Source organism: Mus musculus, chromosome 16, assembly GCF_000001635.26.
Source record: "Mus musculus strain C57BL/6J chromosome 16, GRCm38.p6 C57BL/6J".
NCBI lineage: Eukaryota > Metazoa > Chordata > Mammalia > Rodentia > Muridae > Mus > Mus musculus.
Window position 1 is genome coordinate 30,784,603 of NC_000082.6, and position 17,723 is coordinate 30,802,325.

Below are 17,723 nucleotides of genomic sequence, written 5' to 3' on the forward strand. Positions count from 1 at the left end.
TCCTCTGTCACTTGCACTGAGCTTTCTGGGGAGCACAAGAGAGATATCTAGAGTCTCACTCAAGGGCTGGCCCACAGGAAGGATAGAGCATATGCCCTCGTTCATCCATGTCTCTTCTGGTTCCCCTCTTCTCAGCTCCTGCTCCTCTGAGGGTGTCTTCATTTTCCTGTAGCTCTCTTCTTTCTTCAAGGTGAGATCCTGAAGAATAGTGCCCACATTGGTCAGTACTTGTCTCTCTGTGGGTACTTTAGCTCTACCAATACAGCCACGGCCACTTTCCTCTCAGCAACCCTTGGCAATGGCAGTGCTCATGCTGACCTTGCTCCCATGCCTCACATTTAGCACAGTGTTTTCCTTGAGTACATCTGGATGAAAGTTATCCATGATTCCACTCCTCAAAGAGAAAACTTGACACTACTACATGACGTGCCCAGTTGGAGTCTGATCCAGATTTGATGTTATGTACTTGTAGCTCCCAAAGTTGGGAGGTGTAGACTCACTGGAAGATGCCAGACATATCTGCAACACTGCCTTAGGCTGCAATGCACACATGTGACAGGGCACATGATCACTGCCCTGGGCTTCCTAGCCATAGGAGGAACAAACCACTAGGTCTGGTTATCTTTTTTTTTTTTTTTTTACATAATAAGTTTTACTTTGAATAAATTGTAATTAATGACATTATTTTTCTTCCCTTTTTTTCTTCTAATATCTTGCATGCACCTCCTTGCTCATTCTCTAATCCATGGTCTCTTTACTTATTTCTTCTTCTTCTTCTTCTTCTTCTTCTTCTTCTTCTTCTTCTTCTTCTTCTTCTCTCTCTCTCTCTCTCTCTCTCTCTCAAATACACAACCTTCTCAGTACATTTAATGTTACCTGTAAGCACATGACCACAGGACTGATCACTTGGTGTTGGAGGACTTATTGGCCTGAGTCTTTAAGCTAAGCACTTGGCCCTTTACTGTCTAAGCTTTCACAGTGCACTGGGGCACCATGATCCAGAGCTCCAGAAGTCAACATGGTCCTCATTTGGAGAATAGAACATTTCCCAGGAAGAAATGACCCATGACCCACCTACCTACAAGTAACTCCAACAGATGCTGGTAAAAGATGTGTGTGTATGTGTGTGTGAGAGAGAGAGAGAGAGAAACAGAGACAGAGACAGAGACAGAAAGAGACAGAGAGAGAGAGACAGAGAGAGAGAGAGAGAGAGAGAGAGAGAGAGAGAGTTATCTTCATATTTTATATTAGGTTTGGACAGAGGAGGGAGCATCCCAAAAGAACCAGAGTTTCATACCATACTCAGTCACCGATTGTATTCTTGAGTTCTGGAAAAATGGGAAATCCTTGGGCCAGTATTTGATATTAGTTCATTGTTTTGCTACTGAAACAAAATATGCCTTCATAAGCAGACTACTTTATAAAGAGAAGTTATTTTAAATTTGAAGCAGGATACTTTATATGGGAAAGAGGTTTATTTTGGCCATAGTTATAACCAAAATAGAAGGTCTGGGGCCCTCATCTATGACTGTTTCCTTGCTGATCCTTGCTGATGGAATACCAATACAGTCCAGAATATCGCATGATAGCAGTGTGTACACATCTGTGCATATCTGGTCTCTGTTTCTCCTTTTATAAAGCAGTAGGATTCATAGTCAGGCCCCACCCATGACCTTATCATTCCTAACAACTTTCTGCAGGTCCCACCTCTGCAAATAATGGATTGAATCACCACCCTCTTAATTCTTCACTGCCCCAAACCGTGAAGGCCACTCAAATCATACTTTCGCACAGCAGCTAAACTGCTGAGGTCTGTTGTGGATTTGGTTTAATGCTTGCATTATGGGTTCCCAAATTGCTCAAGAATGCCTCATATAAGATGCAGTGGGTCCCTGTCCCCCCAGTTGGTTCTACTTAGTAAATAAAGTTGCCGGCCACCAATGGCTGGGCAGGGAGACAGAGATGGGACTTTAGATTTCCCGGGCAAGGAAACCCAAGGAAGAAGAAGGATTTAGTACCGCCATGCCAGGGAAGCAGAAGGATCGGGCTTGAGATCTGTAGAAGAGAGAGTGTACAATCATGTAAGAGCTGAGAAGAGAGGCCCCAGGGGGCCCCTCTTCACCCAACTGAGTCTAGGGTAGCAAAGATGGAATATAGATTTTAGTAAGTAATAATTCAGGAGTATTAAAGAGGAGGCGTTCGCAATGTGGAAGTTTGGAAGTGGTCCAGCCATTGAGCTGATTAAGGCATATTAGATATAAGGCTGTGTGTGTGTGTGTGTGTGTGTGTGTGTGTGTGTTTGTGTGTGTGCTTCATTCAAGAATCCAGAGCATTGGGGCAGATATCGAGGAACCCCCTGCCACCACAGGGATATTAGAGCAGACTAATCAACTACAGCAGCAGAGGTCCTCATAGCCACACACTGCTGGGTTCAAAGCTGCCTCCCCTCTGCTTACTAAGACTGGGCAAGCGAGTGGCCAGGGAGACTAGCAGGGTGCTGATACGAGTCTTAGAGTCCTAAACCTGTGAGTGCCCTGCCCTGTGACTGGTGCCTGGTCATAGCAGAACCCTCACGTTTCCCACATATCTGTATCTTTTGACTGTTCTGGGAATAAATATGACTGTAGAGATCTCAGACATAAGCACAGACAAGAGAGGTTGCCTGGTCCTCGGCTTTTCTCTCTCTTGTCTTCTCTTCTCTCCTCTTGCCTACTAAAAGGTCAATACCACTGCCCTCCCTCTCCCCATCCATTACCACCTTGCCCTCTAACAGCCAGAACAGAGTGGGTCTAGGCTCTTCCAGCCACAGATGCCAAGACAAAGGCACTGCGGGGTCACTGGCTGTCCCCTCCCTCAGTAGATAGATCTGTCCCTGTGGAGATCCTTCACCACCTCCCAGCCCCAGAAGGTTGAGCAGTTCACAGCCAAGGGCCAGCTGCTCTGAGGCCACCACATAGTGCAGGGTCAGCTGTTTCCAGGACTTCCTGGCTCCCTTCCTAAGTGGCAGAGGGTGAGGGGCACATGTAGGGAAATGAAGGCCAGCCCAATCATCTCCCTGTGGCAAATATGGCAACCTTGGGATTGCTAGGGTACTGAGTACCTTCCTCAACTCAACAGATCCAAGATGGTTAAGATCCATCCAAGAAAACCCCAAATAGTTAGTAGCAAAGCACGCACTGGCCTCCCTGTTTTCTTGGTCCTCTAGTTGAAAAGAAGAAAATCTTCTGAAAACACAAGTTAGAGCTTATTTATTCACTTCCTTGTTCTGTGTTATTTCCTGCTCCAGTGCCCTTGTCACCCAAGAAGTATCTTCTGATGCCCCACAGTCCCATATTTAAACTCTTGGGAAGGAACAGTAAACCAGTAACCCATCTGTCTGTCTGTCTGTCTGTCTGTCTCCGTCTCTTTCTCATGTGTGTGTGTGTGTGTGTGTGTGTGTGTGTGTGTGTGTGTTTGTGTGAATATGGCTGGAGATCAACACTTCTTGAGAAACATGAAAACTTTCTAGAGAATCCCTAAAGGAGAGGCAACAAAACCCCGAGACTTCCCCACCTCCCCATCTCTCAAGGTTCTTCTACAAGCTACTCAGAGGCCAGCACTTATCTCTGGGTGCTGTGAGACCATGTCCTTCTGTCTGTAAAGAATCAATCAGCACTACTCTAGGATCCACAAAACAAATTCCCCGGACAGACCCTGGAACAGCACACCCCTCCTGCACATGCTGACTCAGACCCCTTCCTCCTGCCACATCTGTGGCTTCTGTCAACTTCCGCCCTCACTATCCACACCACTGAGACCTCAGCTCAGTGCCCAGCTGCACCTATTTGCTTGCCAAACCTCTTCTTCTGCCATTGCTACTGAACAGGCCGCAAACCATCCATGGCCCTGCAGAGTCCTCAGCCTTCCTCGGATTCTTTTTCCCCTAAGTGACTCCAGTGTCTCCTGGCCACTCCCGCTGCCCGAGCACACATGGCCACTCTGACACTCAATGCCTGGCATTGTAGCTGCAGCCTATCTGCCTGTGTCTTTCTACAGCCCTGCGCCCTGCGGCTTCTGTGACGCACGGTGGCAGTTGCTGAAATTCTAGAGCAAGCTTATCTTCTTCATAGCAGAATCCACTGATAATAACATTAAAGAGAAGAGAGGCGGAGCCATTTTCAGACTCAGGGGCCAAGCCGATGTTTCTGAGAACATCATTGGATTCTACCCAAAGGATAGAGTGTTTCAACTTGATTTTTTAAATTAAGCAGTAGCCTTTAAAACTATCAAGTCCCACTGTTGTCTATTGACACAAGTCACATGCAGGTTAAATATCACTGAAACCAACAGCCCTTGAATTTGGGTGAGTGTCCTATACCTGGTGGTCTAAAGCTGTTGCTTAAAGCTAGTGCCTGAGAGTAGTCAAGGTTTCATTAGTGCTAACTTTCCTCGGGGAAACTCTAAGAACATTTCTACCAGCTGTTGGGTTTTATTTCCTGTTTATCTGTATTGTTCTACACTGTGTATGGTGGCATCATCTTCGTCTCCAGGAAAAGTGATGACACAGCATTTAAGTACAATTGTGAAACAGATGGACTGAGGCCATGATATCTCAAAGGGGAGGAGAGGGGAAGAGCCTCTTCTCTACGCTTATGGTTCCTGAAACCAGTCCTTGTGGCCCACTCACAATCATAAGGAGGAAGGGAAGGTGTGAGGGTCTCTGGGAGCCTCCTCTGCCCAGCTACATGAGCCCAGCGCTCCCTGCTGATCCGATCTCCTGGTTCCCAGGAAGCATGGCAGCTGCCATTTCCACCCAGCCCTGCTGCTTACCGCTTCTATACCCTGAGACAAGTCTGGACACCGTTTATGTCTTTTGGGGATAATACTTCCCCGAGGGCTGCAGCGTGCATCACAAACCTCGCAGTGGTTCATATGCTGGAGGTTTACGGCAGACATCTTTACTTCTGGAAGGAGGTGGGCTGAGAGGCATGTGTACGCAGAACACGAGCCCTTTGTGAGTTTACGGATGTTTCATGAACTGGAAAACATCTGCACAGAGAGATAGGCAGTTTCCATTATTATTCATAATGTACAAATGGTACAGTTTTGGAAACAAAAACTGAATAAACTGTTGGACTTAGCATTTGGAAGGAAGGGGGCCCAGGTAGTTAATAGATGAGCCTACGCTCTTAGACTATGGCGCAGGCTTACCCTCACACGTGTACATGTGTGCAACAGGTGAGTGCTTGAGTGCACACACACCATCCCAAACCTGTGCAGCTTCACTGTTTGAGCCCTCACTGACCCCGGACACTGCTCACACTTTACCTCTGATGAGTGGGACTGCAGGTCATGGAGACAGAGGGATGCTTTGCTTTTTATACTGCTCGATCTCCATCTTTGGTTCTTCCCACACCTGATAAGAACTAACAAAAAAAGGCTCTGTCCTCATCGGTAGGATTGTACTTCAGAACCAAAGTTTTAACTTTTCATAGAACTGAAACCTCCTTGGCTGTCCCCTGCATTTGGGGACAATTGTTTATCCAGTGCCCTGGCTGCTGCGGATCTTTCCAATTTGCTTTGGAAGGGAGCCTGGACTTCCTGATTTCCCCCAATCCAGCTCTCAGCTGGGCAACCACAGCAACCACACCCCTTCCTGTGGCTTCCAGTGAACCCTCCTAGTAGGAGAGAAGTGGAGAGGGGGGAAGAGGAGGGGTGGCGTGTTGGGCCCCTGCAGTGGACAACAGTGTCTGATGAAAACAATGTCACTTTACACACAGCTATGGCTGGCTAGATGTAATAACAGAGGCCTGGGAAAGGCGAAAACATGAAGAGATGGTAAGGGCAGTTGGCTCAAAACCTGGGATAGCACTCAGGAGGGCAGGCAGGCAGGCAGGCAGGCAGGCAGGAGAGACTGGGGGAGTCCGGTAGAGCCCCTTGGAGGAAGAGGAGGTAAAAGCTCAGGCTTTAGCTCCCCAGTGGTATCACCTCTTTTCTTCTAGGATTCAGAGGGTCTAAGGGTCCGATTCCACAGTGCAGTGGACCCACGAGGGCCTGGGAGCTGCTTCTGCCTGGCTTGAAGTGGCCACACACGCAGGCTAGCTCTGTCTGGCAGCCAGCTTTAATCAAGTTCCTGCAGAAACACAGGCATACTGTTAGGCATTACTCCCTCAGAGCCAGAGGAGGAGCAAGGCAGGCTGAGGAGGAGCCAGGCAGGCTGGCCTGCTCCTGGGTGTGTACCCACTTAGAGATGTCCCTTTAATTTCTCAAAAACACTTCTTGACAGCTCCTCACTGTGCCCCAGCTTGCAAGAGGAGCCCAATGCTGTTAATAGACCAGCATGGTGGGGGGTGGGGGCAGCTGGAGCTGTCTGTCCGACTTGCTGGGGAGCATTAATTAACCATCAACTATTCTGTCTCCAGAGCCTTCAGCACTAGGCATCTCTGGGTACCATTTCTGACTCTATAGAGTCATTCCCATGGCACTCTCACATGCCAAAGAGCCCCCCGGCCCGGCCCCCGCAACCAGTCCCCAGAGAAGGTTCTCTTAGCGTATTGCTCAGCAAACAAGCAACCCAAGCAAGGCTTTCTTCTCCAGCCACCTTTGGGGTGTTATCAGGGCTAGGCTCAGATAGGACTCTGTGAATGTTTGCATTTTGGAAAGTGCTCGCCCTTGTTAAGGAAGAAGCAATGAATGAGAAGTGTTTCTTTGTCCTCATTCAGTGTAGGCAAGCATAAAGCAGGCTCTGAAATGTTATCTGTTCAAAATTCAGGTGGCTAAATATTAACCAAGAGCGTGATTGGTATTCCCTATTAGCACAGTGTCTACCAAGTGTCAGGAGCAAGCTATTGTGCTCAGGCAGGCCCTTGGGAGGAAGCCTGCCTCCAGCAAGAACAGGCGTCCCAGCTTTCAAATAGAAGTGAGAGTGCCCTGAGATGCCAAACTCCCCTTACCCTGCTCCTGATAGACCTTTGAGGTAGCTATTCCATTCTATGCTCACCACAATCCCTAGTGTCTAGCTACATCTCTAAGCATACAAGCCCCCTTGCACGGTGGGGTAAAGAGTATTTACCTGGCATGCCCTTGCTGAAATGTTTCTATTACAGTGTGAGGCTCCCTTCTGGGTTATGGATAGCACAAACGTTTCATCTGGGAAGTCAATTGCAACTGGATTGCTGGGGCTGCTGGGAGCTTTGTCATGATAGCCAAAGTTTGAAGGGTTTCAGATATGTGCTGGTGCTGCGGGGAGGCTATTTTATATACATGTCAGGAATCTTGTTGATAGGGAATATGACCTCTTCCGGGACGCCTGCAAGACTTCCACCCACCAAAACAAATCAGCTTTTCCCTCTCTGTGTTCCCTGGCCATCTAACCTTGTATCAAGATGATTTGTTTTGACTTAACTCCTCCTTTGCTGCCCTCTGGGTCCCTCTGGGTCCCCCTGAGTCCCTCTGGGTGGGACGGTGTCTTTTTCATGTGCATTCTCCTTAGGATGCTCCACGTTAGTGCCCAGCTGTGATGGTTAATCTTCATTGTCAACTCAACTGGGTTGGTTTGGAGTTACCTAGAAGACACACCTCTGGGAGACACACATCTGAGGATGTCTAGAGAGGTTTAGCTGGGGAAGATCTGCTCTGGGTGTAAGTGACTCCATACATGGGCTAGGGTAGTTACACTGAATCCACAGAAGAATCACAGGAAATTCAACTGAGTACCAGCATCCAGCCATGTCCCCCTGCTGCCTGACTAGACACAATATGACCAGCCACCTCCCACTCCTGCCACCACTACTCCCTGACTTGATAGATTCTCTCCTCAAACCATGAGCCAAAATAAGGCCATACTTTAGTTTCTTCTGTCACAACAAGAAATATAATTAATACGCCAAGGCAGGTGGTGGAACTAGATCTCATTTCTGGGGAGCACAGCTATGGGCAGACTCCTCTGGGATGCTCTTCAGGCCCTCCCTGCTGCCACTGCACTCCTATTGGGTAGATGTTGCTTCATATCAGGGGTGGGAGCCATTGGGGTCTGGGGTATCTCTCGGGAGTGGGAATGGATGGGCTGCCAGGTAAAGCACAGACACCCAGTTAAGTAGCTATTAGTGCAAGCATGCCCCAACTGTTAAATGGGGGCATACACTAAAAACAAGTGCTATTTATGTAAAATTCAAATTCATGGAAGTATCTTGCATCCTTCATTTGCTAAATCTGGCAATACTGGATGAGGATGCTAAGCTACTAGAACCACCTCTCCAGACTCTCAGCCCTATTCCTCTCATGCAGCTCCTGTGTCGTCATGGAGGAACAGCTTGGAAAAGTGGAAGAATTGCCAGTTCAGCCAAGCTGGCCCCTGGGTAGTTGTCCTCACTTCCTCTCCTAGTGTTTCCACGAAGCCCATCGATATCCCACTATCTGGTTCCTGTAGGCCTGGCCAGCCTTGAAAGCCAGCCCCAGTGAGATCGAGTCAGGGAGGACCGGCCGGGCAATGACACTTTAGAAAGCCCCTGGTAGGCATTTTAGAGTGCTCAGGGCCAAAGCTGAGTCGCCCAGCCTTACACAACAGTGCTTTGCACAGTGCTCGGATAGAGTAGAAGCTCAATAAATACTTACTATCTGCACAGAGGACCTGGTGCTGCTGGACCTTCTCCACCCGTGGTTGTGCTTACCTCCTCCGCAGTGATAAAAATGTGTCAAATCAGTTGGCATAGAGCCGTTTCCTTTCCAGGAGCCAAAGCTCACTCCCACTGGGCAGAGTGCCCAAGTGCATTAGGCTGATTTGGATTTAAAATCAATTAACACATCCTCGGGGAACTTGGCTGCCATAAAAGCAAGATAAAACTGCATCTTCTTAAGTTAATTTATTTCCATTTAAAGGGTAATTAATATGTTTTCGTTGACGTGAGCATAGAGAGCTCACGGACCAGTGACACTGGCAGAGAAGCTGGCCAGGCAGTCTCGAGGCTGCAGCAGGAGGGCCTGAGCCACGCCTGTGTCACTCACCTGCCTCTCTCGTCCCTCTCCTCTCAGACTCCCTCGGCACCTGTCTGCTCTCCGTTTTTCTCCATCTCCTTCTCTACCAAGGAAACTGAATGGTAGTCTGCTCCTGGACTTTGACTTGGAAGTTTGACCAAAGCAGATGGTCCTGATAATGAACTTCTCCAGCTGAAAGACCTGCCTACAGAACAGTAGGAATTATGAATGAACTTAATCTGGGCCTGTTTGGGGGGTAGTGGGGAGATAGGTCAGGCAGAGCTACTGGGCCTTGGGGACAGTGATGAGAGTGTCACAGGGACTATCGGGAATGACCCCCAGCTCACTGGCCTGGGGATCTGGAGAGGGGAGGACACTAATCAGTATTTACTTGCAAACAATGAACTCCCAATACTAGATATCACAGAAGAAAAGGAGCTTACCTGTTGTGTAATCATTAGATCTCACTAGGTCAATGGGGAAGCTGGAAAAAGCAAACTTGGGAACCAAGAGAGGCTGGAATAAGGTCACTCCACACAGCCAGAAGGGCGTGGGAGTAGTAGTAGTGTATACCTTTGATCCCAGCCATCAGGAGACAGAGACAGGTAGAGCTCTGTGACTTTGAGGCAAACTGTAGTAAGAATTATATATTCTATCTATCCCGTATATAAGATATCCTGGTATTTATTTAAAATTTGTAAGCCTAGATTGGGCAGGTTTGGAGCTATTCTAATTTTCATCCCAGCCATATGTCCCTTGCCACTTGCTCTTTCTCCTGGTCACATGCTCATGGCCCATCTCATCTCATGGCTGCCTCTTCCTCTCTTTGTCTTCTCTTGTCTCCTTTCTCCTCACTGTTCTCTCCTGAGACACGCCCCCCTCAATCCTCAAGTCCCGCCTTTCTCTCTCTCTACTGCCCAATCATAGGCTTTAGTCTTTTATTGACCAATTAACCTGAAGAGCAAGGTTTGCACAACAAAAACTGGAGTATATGAGAATTTGCTTGCTCGTCTTGGGGTAACCAGCTCTTGGGGTACAGAATTTAGCATTTGAATACATAGAAGCACTTGACCAACCCTAAGCGCTAGCCTGTTCTACACGCGATTACCCTGCTTCCCACTTCAAAAGGACAGCCATGTCGCCTAACCTCCACTGCTGTACGAACACTCTCTAGAGTTTGCCCCATGCCCAGGATCTGAAGTCCAGAGGGTATGGTCTGAATTCTCATACCACGCCATATGCATATTCCCCAGGCATTTGGGGGAAGATGTGGAAATATCTGGCCCCCATCAGACTAAGACTAGATCAGATGCTAGGGAGGGCAGGGAGGATCCTTATGGTGGCATTGAAGTAGAGAGCGAGGAAAGCAGGGCAGGTTTGCATGGAACATGAATTCCATCCTGGTCAGACTGAGTATGAAACACAGGCATTTGGTAGAGCTAGGAGAGTCGATAACAACCGAGGGGCCCTTTGAAGAGGTTAAAGCCCACTGTATCACATCCTGCCTAGATACTGGTGTCGTTCTGCTCCATCCTTGCATTCTTCGTTCTTTAAAGCATCATATCTTGCGAGACGCCCAGGACAAGAAGGCTTCTTTAGGAGAAGCCTTAGTGGGACCCTCTCTCCTAGAAATCCAAATATCTGCCACATTTCTGACCAATTGATGTGAATAGGGGAGTAAGACAAGTTAAGCCGGCAATGGCCAGGACATGAGGCCAATGGTGACTAAAGCTGATAGAGAAAAGGCAAGAAGAATCACCCCTCTGCTTAGGGCTCTATAGGTTTAATTATTTGATGCTTCTGAGACAGGAGCACATCTGGGGTATGGCAGGGTCTCTGCATTAAGAAGTTTCTGGGCTCTAAAGAGACTTAAGGATCGCATAAACACTACAGCTTCATTTCACTACCCTAGGGCCCCAAGGCTCAGAAGGTCACAGAGACAACTTACAGGCTCCCTGATTGTGGAACAAGTGACAACCTTTCACCCACACCTCAGCCCATCCCGCTTGCTCTGCTGACCACCTGAGAGGAAGGGAGACTCCTGTAGGATGCAGCTGGGCGGACCACCTCCTTTTCCCCTGGAGGTAGTGACGTCCATCATTTCTAGGAGACAGTGTTACTGCTATTGTTAAATGCTGGCAATAGATTCTGGATTATTCTCTCCTGGAAGCTGGTCATGAGTCACCATAGCACATCTTTAGGAAGTAGCTGGCTGGTTTCCCAAAACCAAGACCTGGTTCACTCTGCACTGTGTACTGGAGTCTGCTGGCTGCCCTTGTTAGAAGTGGAGGAAGCAGTTTTGACATTTATGAGAGAACAGACGCCCAGTCTCGAGTGCTCAGTCCACCCAAAGCAGTCGATATGTGATGACCTCACCCTGAGATAGGAGGGTTCCAAGAGAGACTATGAAAAGCATCTATCTGTTCAGCTATACTTCTTCATATCTCCCCACCCCCACCCCCATATTGTTTAGGAGGTGGCCACTGAGTGAGCCCTTGAAGGTAACTGGGTCTCTCTATTCTCACTGGCAGGAAGAGAGCAAGACATCCCTGGGAAGAGGTATGTTCATTGATTCATGAACTTCAGGAGTCCAGTTCTATAGCTGTGGTCAACAGCCTACATGCTGCGTGTAGCTGTACAAGAAGGATATTCCCACAAAGTGATGGGGGATGGACAGCAACCCCAGCAACTCCAGTCAAAGAGCAAGGGTGAGCATCAATGTTGATACAGAGTCCAGCAGTGAGCAGATCGATGAGGAAGGATAAAGATCAAGTGACCATGTCGGCTCTATCCACAGTGTTTGTCGACTGTGTCATATGGGAAGGAAAGGGCATGGTGGCTCCGCTCATGCTCTCCCCGCCCCTTCTATTGAACTTTAAATGTCCCCAAAACCCTATGAAAAGAGCTTAGTTGCCAAGGTGTGGTGATCTGGGGAGGTGTTGATGCCTTTAGGAGGTGGAGCCTGGTGGATGAAGTTAGGGCTATGGGAGCATTTCTCCAAAGGGTTCTGTGACCTCTGCCCTCTCCTCATTGCCTGGCCAACGAGAAGGAAACAGGTTTCCTCTGCCATATACTTCTGCCATGCCATTCTGTCTCATCATAGGTCTTAAGCAATCAGGGCAATGACCATGGGCTGTGTGCCTCAGGAACTGTGAGCCAAAAGAACCCTTTCTTCCCTTTAACTTGATTTATCCAAGGCATTTATTACAGTGACAAGAAGCTGGTTACATACTCATTTACCCCTGTCCACTGTATGGCCATGTTCCTATTCCAGTCATATGGTCTACTAGGAGTTCAAAACTCTCTTAGGTGTTCTCAGAGTCCTCTCTCCCCCTCTCACAAGTTCGCTATTTCCTGTGTGTCTTATCTCTCTGTGTCCTTCTGTATTCACAGCTTAGAGATATTCTTTGCAAAGAGGACTTCTTGGCCCTTCAAGGACTCCCAACCCAACACATTCCATCCAAATAACTAGTATTAAGAAAAGGCTTGCCTTCTCCTGGCCCCTTTGTCTAGGCTTGTTTGGGTGACAGGAGAGCTTTGGAGACTCATAGAACAGAAAGACATTATCAGAACAAAGAGTGGGCAGAAATCCCAAGGTGGAAGTTGAGAGCTCCTACAGTGGAAGGACAGACAGATCAAAATAGAAGTGGACAGGAGTACTTTCCAGGCTCAGAGTGAGGCCAAGAGACCAGGTCTGAGTGGCTGCTGCCGGGATGGGAGAAACACATTCAGCCTTCTTCATCTTTTCAAGGACTTGTGAGAAAGGCATCGCCGTTACCTTCTTCTTACAAGTGAGTAAGCTTGAGGCACAAAGTGTTTAGGTAGCTTACCCACAGCTACCCATCTAATCAGTGGTCAGGCCAGGCTTTGAACCTACTCAACCCTCAATGTCTGCCATCATGTAGCAGGACACCTAATTTAAAACATCTGTTCACCTAGTTTCTTTGGCCCATCATACATCAACCCTGGATCGGGTATTTTCTGCCAAACCTGGCACATTATACGAAACGTTTTTTGTTGTTGTTGTTGTTGTTTCTCTCTCTTTCTCTCTCTCTTAGGGAATAATTTATGGCCTTGGAATTCAATTAATGGTGTTCAGAATCATCTTCAGAGAAGAAATCTCATCAAAAGGATAATCTCAAAACAATAGTAAAACTGATACAAGCAATTAACAGTTGTATCATCCATTCTAATTACTGATGAAATTCTATTCCATCTCTTTCCCTTTTCTGCTTTATTATCTAAGCTCTAGGATTGAACTGAATGGAGGAAATATGATAGAATCTTGTCTGATGGAAAGGCAGATGCAGAACAATGAAATAAATACCTACAGAAAAGTAACCTTCAGGCCCAACTGAGTGCGAGTCACGTGCTTGTTCATCATCGGCACAGATATTAAACGCATTCTTCTTGAACCTATTTGCATGACCTGAAGGGACCATAAATCAGCAGGTCTGCATACTTTTTGAGAAACGAATGCATTCCGGCCTAGGAATGTGGCTTGGACTTTGGCAGCACAAGGAGCTGGGATGCTTTCACTTGCAAACAATGGAGGACCCCTGGCTTGAGTTGGCTCAGAAACAATCCATATATCACCATCCATAACCGGAGTTAACAGCAAGGCAAAGCCCAAGATCATTCCAGTCCGAGGCTCGATAAAGTCATCAGGAAATCACGGTTTTTCATTCTTTTCCTTGGCTGTTGCATTTCTGTTGGGAACCTAAGAGCGCCTGCCAGATGGCTGCCACAGGCCTGGGCAGGACATTCAAAAACAACAGTATCCAGGGCACCAACAGATGTCTCTTTTCTTATGCTTGACTCTTTCTTTAGAAGCAAGAAAACTTGGTCCAGACTCCTGGCAAGGGTTGGGGTGTTGCTCAGTGGTTGAGTTTACATATGGGGTTTTAGAACCTAATGCGCGCGCGCACACACACACACACACACACACACACACACACACACACACACACACACACACAAGCAGTCAGTCCTCTGTTTGAATTTGAGTCATTCTCTTGTTCCTAAAGCAATTGGTGATGAGTCCAATCCTGCTGCTGGAGAACCAGTGCCCTGACCCCAACAGACAGCCACCAGACTTTTCCCAGTTGTGTTTCTGAGTACGATTTCTTCATCCAAACAGCAAACCTTTAATATTTGGTGGAAATGGAGATCTTTAAAAAGACCCAAACCTGAGATTTTTGTAATAAGCTCATTCCCTGTTTTTCCTGATAATAAATTGTCTCTGTCACCTCAAAGGTCACCTTGCTTGCCATAAAAATAACAGTTTATAAAGATTGTGAAATATGGCCTTGCTAACCAAATGTTATTCTAAATGCAACAGAGCAGATTGCTACTTTGAAGGGTTTGTTGAAATATTTTGAAATGAAATATGATCAGGACATCAGGTTAAAATGATGTGTTGAATATATGTATTAATCTTCTCTCCATCTCAAAATATTACTTAAAAATGAAAAAGAAATACAAGGGCTGGAGAGATGGCTCAGCCGTTAAGAATACTTATTGTTCTTGCAGAGGACCTGGGGTGGGCTCCCAGCTCTCTCTCATGGTGACTCACAATCAGTGGTAACCTTAGCTCCAGAGACTCCAATGTCTTCTTCTGGTCTCAGAGGGTGCATGCCCATGGTTCACTGACATTCATTCAGGCAAAACATCCACACACGGAAAGTAAACAAATCTTTACAAATAACAAACAGAAAGAAATTAAAGGCATAGTGGCATAAGGACAAAGAGTGGGAGCAGAGACATCAACAGCACTCCAGAGGTGGGAAAGCAGATAGAATAGTGGTGGGCAACGCTGAAAAAGCTGAGCTTGAAGACGGTCACTGGAGAAACCAAGGGTAGCCTGGCTTTATACTGAAGGATGCTCAGGGTACTCAGGATAACGAAGACTTGGCAACACTAGATATCTCTGCAGGTGTAGAAGGGAAGTGAGGGGATGGGGTAAAAGTTGTATGATAAATGGATGGACCTCAGCTTGGTCCCTAGCTCCACACAGCAGTACTGCCTTCTGCTGAAGACTAAAGGCTGAGCCCCAATACCTAAGAGAAGCAAGTCTGCAGTGTAGGAACAGCAGGGAGGTGAAGGGCAGAGCACAGCAACACTGAAAGCTGGCAAAGCACAGGTTGGATTTACTGACTTTTTTTTCACCCAGCTCCTTGAGTTCAGGAACGCCCAAAGGGATATCATTGAAGCAGGAGATGAACAGTGCTCTCCGAGGCAATGGAACAGCCGAAGAGGAAATATGAGAACATGTTGCTGCTATCTGAGTGCTCCAGCCAAGTGGCCTTGTGACAGAAAACACCAGTGATGAAGGCCTCATTTCCTGAGCGTCTAGTTAACTGTTCTTTTCTGCTGAGGTGAACTCATACCATAGGCTGGAAAGATTACTTAAAAACAAAACAAAGCAAGACTGCTGAGCTCATGGATCCAGAGGCTGGCATTTCCGTGAGCACGGCACTGGTATGAAGTGAGGGCTTTCTTGTTTGTCAACACGTCCGAAGCTTGAGGAATGTGTGCAAGCCACAGCAATGGTTAGGGACCCTCTTTTCTAGATACACTGAGAGCTAAGGATCACCAGGCAGTGATGACAGCCTCTAGTGCCACCGTCCACAACAAGGAGAAGGGAAGGAGGAGTATGGAAGAGACAAGTAGAAAACTGTCCTTAGTCTCCTCATAGGAACTGTGAAGCAGAACCAAGGAGCCCATAAAACAGGATCAAAACCCTGTGATTTATGACCTTGACAGCGGAAATGAAAGACTCAACCGAAGGATTAGAAAGCTAAGGGAAAGAAACCTGTTGGATAAGAGAGCCAAAAAGCAGAAACGAAAAGGAAATGTGTGTGTGTGTGTGTGTGTGTAAGTGTGTGTACAAATATATATATAAATATATATATTCTAAAATTTTTTTTTGAGACAGGGTTTTACTATATATGTATCCCTGGCCTGGAGCTCACTATGTAGACCAGGCTGACCTCAAACTTCCTGCCTCCTCCTCCCAAGTGCTAGGATGAAAGGTACACATACCACACCCGGCTAAAAAATATCCATATTTGTATAAAGCTAGAGATCAAGCTGTGAGACCAACTGCCCAGACAATAGGAGTTTCAGAAAGAAGACAGAATGAAGAAATCATCAAACGAAATTGATCAATACAAATATCTAGACCATTGGTGTGGCGGTTAATATGCTTGGTCCAGGGAGTGGCACTATTAGAAAGTGTGTCTTTGTTGGAGTAGGTGTGTCACTGTGAGCATTGGCTTTAAGACCCTCATTCTAGCTGCCTGGAAGCAAGGCTTCACTTAGCAACCTTCAAATGAAGATGTAAAACTCTCAGCTCTTCCTGCACCATGCCTGCCTGGATGCTGCCATGCTCATGCCTTGATGATAGTGGACTGAACCTCCAAACCTGTAAGCCAGCCCCAATTAAATGTTGTCCCCTTCTAAGAGTTGCCTTGGTCATGGTGTCTCTTCACAGCAATGAAACCCTAACTAAGACAACTGGTCTCCATTAAAATACCCATGAAAATGAATCAAACCAGGCTTGTGCCAGGCACATGGCTGTGGAATTTCAGAACAGGAACAGAGAAAAACCTACAATTTTGGAAGATGGAGTATTGTCATGGTTAGTTTGCTAATAAGTAACTTAGATAGCTGAAGTGTTAATTAGATTTCTATTGCTGTGATAAACACCAAGACCCAGAGCAACTTGGGAAGGAAAAGTTTATTTGACTTACATATCCTGGGTCACAGTCAGTTACTGATGGAAGCTAAGGCAGGAACTCAAGCTGGGCAGGAACCCAAGGCAGGAACTGAAGCAGAGGCCACAGGAGACCCAACTTACTGACTTGCTTCTTGTGTTTAGGTTCAGCTCCTGTCCTTGCTCCTCCCAGGACCACTCACCTAGGAAGGCACCGCCCACATGGACTGGGCTTTCCCATATCAATCACTAAGAAAATGCTCTCAGGCTTACTTATAGGTCAATCTGATAGAGGCATTCTTTTCGTCTGAGATTCTTTTCCCAAGTTATGTCTAGGTTGTGTCAAGTTGACAAAACTTGCTGGCACATTGACAAAGCAGTAGTTTTGTAGCCATGATGTTGTTTCTCAAGGCTGGTGAGTGAGTGGGGAGGTTGACCTGGGGATGTCTGCTCTCAGGTGTGGGTGGGTTCCATCAACTAGCTGGGTCCAAGGAGGTAAAGGGGGCAAAAAAACCAAACCAAACCAAAAACAAAAACAAAAGAAGGAAATAACTTCTGCTCTTTTACACTGGGATATTAGAATCGCAGCTTCTCCGCCACTTAAATATTTTCTTTAAGCTAAATGAGTTGTAGAATATAAAAGGTAAAATCCAATTAATTTTTCTGTACATTTAACCTCAAAAATTTCAAATTTAGAGGCTGGAGCTATATCTTAGGAGTTAAAACTACTTGGTCCTACAGAGGTCCAGGTTGGATTCCCAGCTCTCACATGGTGGCTTACAACCATCTCTAACTCCTGTTCCAAGGGATCTAAGGCTCTCTTCTGGCCTTTGTGAGGACAAGGCACATATGTTACATATACATACATGCAGACAAACACTCATACAAATAAAAAGACTAATTTTTAAAATTCCAAATTTACAAAGAAATGCCTATATATAGGATACAAGGTCAAACTTGCTCCATGGAATAAACTTTAATTTTTGACATCTATCATGTAAGAATTTCACCTATCATAGATATTAGAATAAAGTCTAGACTTTAATCATGATTG

The 17,723-nt window shown here is 46.6% G+C and overlaps 1 long non-coding RNA gene across 1 annotated transcript; it reads left to right on the plus strand.

Annotated features, from left to right (window-relative positions):
• Nucleotides 1–8,819: 8,819 nt before the first annotated feature.
• Nucleotides 8,820–14,211, plus strand: Gm33502. The gene is made up of 3 exons (XR_384806.2): nucleotides 8,820–9,167; nucleotides 11,484–11,660; nucleotides 13,199–14,211. It is a non-coding gene; the product is annotated as a predicted gene, 33502 (long non-coding RNA).
• Nucleotides 14,212–17,723: the final 3,512 nt, after the last annotated feature.